Source organism: Amphiura filiformis, chromosome 17 (assembly GCF_039555335.1).
Source record: "Amphiura filiformis chromosome 17, Afil_fr2py, whole genome shotgun sequence".
NCBI lineage: Eukaryota > Metazoa > Echinodermata > Ophiuroidea > Amphilepidida > Amphiuridae > Amphiura > Amphiura filiformis.
The window spans coordinates 61,983,869-61,990,003 of NC_092644.1; positions in this window are offsets into that span (position 1 = coordinate 61,983,869).

The window sequence follows — 6,135 nt, forward strand, 5'->3', positions numbered from 1 at the left end:
AGAAATATTTTGGTTATTACCAATTTTAAGAAAGAACCAGGTGTAGAGTTAAGATTGTGTCAATTCTTCGAACTCTTTCCAAAGTGGCTGTTATTCAACATTACTGTATTATTTCGAAAGATTAGAATAAATGCTTCATATAAATATAAAGTTAGATTTTGTATCTCGTCGCAGGATGAGGATCTCGGATGGATTCGTGAGTAACAGCGTCTGGAAAATAGCAATTCCTATTAAAAAATATGTCAATAAGTATGTCAATAATTCAGGCTGCAATGGCACTAAAATGAATTTTAATCAAAATACAAACTACATGGAATATTTAGAATGGATCATTATGGCATTTTGGGTATACAAATTTTGAGAATAATGAAGTTGCCAAATTCAAATAGACAGAGCAAACAGTTTTATATTATTATTTTAGTAAAATCATTCCATATTTTCATGCAGCAATATTCTATTAACTCGTGTTTGGCAGCTCCTATGAACTAAAACACTATCAATTCATTGTTAACTATAATTTAAGTAGGGATTCGTGGGTAACCAAAATGTTCGTGGGTAACACATATTGAAGGTATGTATTGGTAAGCGGCAAAATAGAAAATATTACAGAAGGTTGGAAACCATCATGCGGTTATTCCTCCATTGTGTTTCAATGGTTCCCGTTTCTCTAACCAATTGCATTTACCCAAAAAATGGTAATTTAGGATAATCAATCAAAACGTCATGATACAGCTTCAGTATACCTTCAAGAGGACGCTATTAAACAGGACTGTTTTGGAAGCTATTTCGCATGTTTTCAAAATGTTAAGATGCATAAGAAACTTATAATTTACGAGTAAATCCTTGGATTCGTGGGTAACGCCGAATTCGTGGGTAAAGCTATAAGTACTATAGTACCGTTTGGGGTTTGCGTTTCTTAGGTGCATACACTCTAAGTACTGTAAAAATTATAGCATACCCATGGCTTGAATATGTGCTGATTTAAACTTAAAATAAACAATCTCCTTGTTTTTCAAGGTTAGCATCTATTCGGGATTCGTGGGTAACAAAAGTTTAAACCGTCGTAGATTCTTTTTTAAAGCGGTGAACGTATTTTTACGATTTACAATTTTAAGTGATTGTCAAACTAAATTCAGTGTCCAAAGTCATTAAATTTTAATTTAAGTTATGGCAATTATATTTGCTGGACTCGTGGGTAACAGTTGATACGTGGGTAACGTCAAATTTGATTTTATGGAATTTTATGGGTAAAACGTATTTGCATAAAATAATCACTTGGACCTCAGAATTATAGAACGAAACTTCATTTCATGATATAGTCATTTATGGCATATTCACTGAACATTTTCAGAACGATCATTTTATTTTTGAAACGCGGGTAACAAAATTATTAGCCAAATTGACTTAATGGCCTCTAGAGTCCACAAACTTTGGTGGAATTCAATCGTTTTACATATGATGAGAGATCATGCAAACGTCTTTCTAACGGTAATAATTTCATTTTGATTGAAGGACAATCAATGACATATATGGTGCTTTATCTTTGAATTCGTGGGTAACGCCAATTCATTTAAGCCATCATAACTTGTCCCCTGGTATGACTTGCTAGTAAAGGCCTATATGCACAAAGAGAGCACATTGGACGTGACATGATATGCTCTATCAATAACGTGATTTCCTTTATTAATGACATTTTAAAGTGGAAAGTTAACATAGAGAGAATGTTGTCCCGCTTTCGCTGGAATTGACCATATACATACATAGCATAAAGTTCTACATAATGCACAAATAATGAATAATGAGATACATTTTACCATCTTTATGCTTCACACAGCCTAGTGACATTTCTCTAGTCCTGAGTTTACATGTAGTGTGCCACACACATACAAATACCCCCACATGACTGCTGTCTGATACAGGTGGTCTGATACATGTAGTTTTTACCTTCAGGAGTTACATGTAGCTGGTCATGGGTATGGGTCTTGTATTGTGTGTACCATGTGTACGGTTGGTTGGTTGGTTGACCTGGGTTGAGTCTTTGAAATGTCAACTGTGTGGGGTGGGGTGGGGTGGGGTTTGGTAGGGTGGGTGTGTATAGGGAGAGCGGTGTGTGGTGTGGTGTAGTGAGTGACCTTTGACCAATGACGTTCTCTTTCTGCAATTTTATCATCAAAATGCCTTAAAATTATGCGGAAACTTTGAAATTGTCTTTTTTTCAGCAAATTTGTATTGTAAATTTTCAAATTAGAAACAAAATATAAAATTTTGCTCCATTATTTTGAATAATGACCCATTTTTTCAAAATTTTATACAAAATGACCCCCTTCTTTCAAAATTGTATCCCCAATTACCCTAGCTTTTTCATTTTTTTTATACCCGATGACCCATTTTTGTACAAATTCCTACTAAGCAATGCCAGTAGGCAGATACATGTCACATTTAAGTTGAATGACCCCCAAGCCCCACCTCCGGTCATGGACTCTGACCGAGTCCGGACTCGAGCTGGACTCGAGTCCGGACTCGGGTCTTATTTTTGTTGGACTCGGACTTGGCTCGGACTCGGCACCCCGGACTTGGACTCGAGTCCGGACTCAGACACAAAAGGACTCGGACTTGGCTCGGACTCGGATACAAATGGACTCGGCTCGGCTCGGACTCGGACAAGCTGGACTCGGGTACAAGTCTGCACACTGATGCACGGCGTTTATAGCACTTGTACATGTCACTTGCTGAATACGTATAGGCCTACTCATATTATTTAAAATCATGGCCTACTAGAAGAGTTTAGGTCTATCAAAAGAATGATTGAATGATTTTGGAGATTATCCCGAGGGATTATCAAGGGCTGTGTAATAATTCTGAGCCGGGGGAGGGTTTTTGTTGCACATAGGCCCTATTCATGGTAGGCCTACGCCTATTAAATAAAATGCTCTAAAGAGGCTTAGGATAACAGTACGTTACCGGGGGTAAAATTTCCGAATGGCCCGCCAAATATCGTTCCCCCCTCTCAGCCTGCCAAAATCGCTTGCACCCCCTCTCGGTCCGCCAACAATTCTTAGCCCCCCCCCCCCTCTTGCACATGATGCCAATGATTTGCGGGTATCATGCGGTATGGCTTATTATGTTGCGAGCGCGGCGAGCAGGAAAATTTGCATATTAGGCCGTATAAAATTAATGTTTTGGTTCTCGTCCAGAGGATTTTCATGAATTGATGAGGGAGGAGGTGTTTTTTTTTTTTTTTTTTTTTTCCAATGTAAAATTAGCATTGTCAGTAGTTTTCGGTCTTCTCCAACAGTGGAGAAAAAGGCTTAGGATAACAGTACGTTACCGGGGGTAAAATTTCCGAATGGCCCGCCAAATATCGTTCCCCCCTCTCAGCCTGCCAAAAATCGCTTGCACCCCCCTCTCGGTCCGCCAACAATTCTTAGCCCCCCCCTCTTGCACATGCCAATGATTTGCGGGTATCATGCGGTATTGCTTATTATGTTGCGAGCGCGGCGAGCAGGAAAATTTGCATATTAGGCCGTATAAAATTAATGTTTTGGTTCTCGTCCAGAGGATTTTCATGAATTGATGAGGGAGGAGGTGTTTTTTTTTTTTTTTTTTCCCCAATGTAAAATTAGCATTGTCAGTAGTTTTCGGTCTTCTCCAACAGTGCTCGAGGAAACGATGAGGCCCTTTTTTTTTTCAAATGTGAGATTCTGAGGAATAAACCCCTAGAGTACCACAAAAGACTTGGAAGTGATGCTTGTTCTCTAATAAACTTATTTATATGTATGAAGATTTCATAAATCATTCCAAAGTCTAAAAAATTGAAAAATCTAAAAAAAAAAAAAAATCTGACAAATCCCAGAAATTGATGAGGGAGGGGACGAGAACCAAAATATTAATTTTACACGGCCTTACTGAAGCGTTTCCGTACTGTTTTTCGAAGCCTTTTTAGAGCGTTTTATTTAAAACGCACCCCATGGATGTGTGCCAAAAATCGCTTTCCCCCTCTCGGCTGGCCAAAAATTGCTTGTCCCCCCTTGCGCCTCGCCAAAAAATTCTTGCCCCCCCCCCAATTTTACCCTCCCCAAGGGATCATAACTATCACAGCCCCTAATGATTTCAAAAGAGAAATAGGCCTACAGCAATTTTATGAAAACAAAACAAATATACAGATATATAGATAGCCGTAAAACGAAATGGGACATCTATTGCATTGATTTTTCTTGCACAACTTTTATTTATTCATCTAATAATTAATTAGTTATTTAATGAATGAATGTATGAATTAATTACTTAATAAATTAATAAATTAATAAATTAATAAATTAATAAATAAATTAATAAATTAATAAATTAATAAATTAATAAATTAATAAATTAATAAATAAATAAATAAATAAATAAATTAATTAATTAATTAATAATTTATTTATTAATTTATTTATTTGCTTGTTTATTTATTTATTTAATTTATGCCTATTGAAGTAACTCAGCTCTTAAACATTTCACGTACTCACTTGCAACGGCTCAACGAATTAATTGATACATCAATTCTTCAAGTTATCAAACAATAACAATATTAATAATTATATAATAGTCAATTTCGATCAATAGACTTATCAAACCATCAAACAATGAAACAATGAACTGATCGACCAATCAAGTTGTCGATCAATTTTAATTTTATGACTTGTGATGACGTGAGACTAAATGACTGACAGATTGACTGATTGATATGTTGATGTATGGGTTGATTGATGATTTGATTGATTGATTGATTGATTGATTGGTGATTGATTGTTGGAATAAAGTGTGAAGGTATAACAGGTAAATGAATGAATGCAAGAGTAATTGAGAGGAGGGAGTTGATTGGTTGATTGATTTACTGACCATATATTATTTCACACAATATTATTTTGTAAGATGGATGATTACTGAATCTGTCATTATGGTAAAATAGACAGTGGTGACGGTAGATTTCTTGGCATTGGTGGATGAATGAATTTTTCTGAAATAAATGCGAGCAATAAATTGCCATTTTGAAATTAAAGTGAGACAGGTGTCAAGAGAAATCAAAAAATCATCATTATATCAATGTGTTTTTCATTATTAGACACATTAACATAATGCACTTTTGATAATACATTAAACAAACTTTCAAAAGTTATGCAAATCGGATAAAAAAATTTAAAAACAACGTTTTTTTTTTAATTTTCAAACGCGTTTTTTACACATTTCATTTTTTCGCCATATTTCGACCTGAAATAAAATGTAGCTCCAAAAGTATACCCACCATAAAAGGCCTTAAACTTTGCATATATTGTCTTTAGACTATTTTCTACTGCATGCACCTACAATCAAATTAATCTTTCTGGGACAATTATAAAAATATTTGGTCAAATTTACAAAATTTTAATAATTTAAATAATATTGTTCATGATATAATTAATTGGGTTGTTTTGTCATCAGAATGAGATTAATTTTAAGTGAGTGAGTGATGAAGTGAGTATAAATGTTAGTGATTAAATAATAAATAAATAAATAAATAAATAAATAAATAAATAAATAAATAAATAAATAAATAAATAAATAAATAAATAAATAAATAAATTAATTAATTAATTAATTAATTAATTAATTAAGTAAGTAAGTAATTAATAATAAATAAATAATAGTACACACAAGTTATTGTAATATATTTTTTTCCAATAGAGGCATAACATTCTGTTTCAAAATATTTATTTAAATTTATTTGATTATTTTCTAACTTAAATATTTTCTTCAGAGCAAAGACAAATATTTTCCCTTTTCTCTAGTAGAGCTGTCTCCAATTTGAGCCCAAAATTAAACTCTGCTTCTTTTATTATTGATTTAATTTCACGATTTATTCCATTGAGCAATATCAAGGATTAAAATCACACGTCTCACAGCAGATAGTTACTTGGCGTAGTGGTCGTACGCTGTGCCTTTCAACCGAGAGGTACCGAGATCGATTCCGCCTCCGCCTACTATTTTGTTCAAGACTGGAAAGAATGAAGCTTATTTGACTTTACAACACTAAATTATTCATGGCTTACCCTACCTGGTGGTGTAAAGTGCTACTGGTAAACATGAATATGAATTTATAACACAATGGCTAATTTA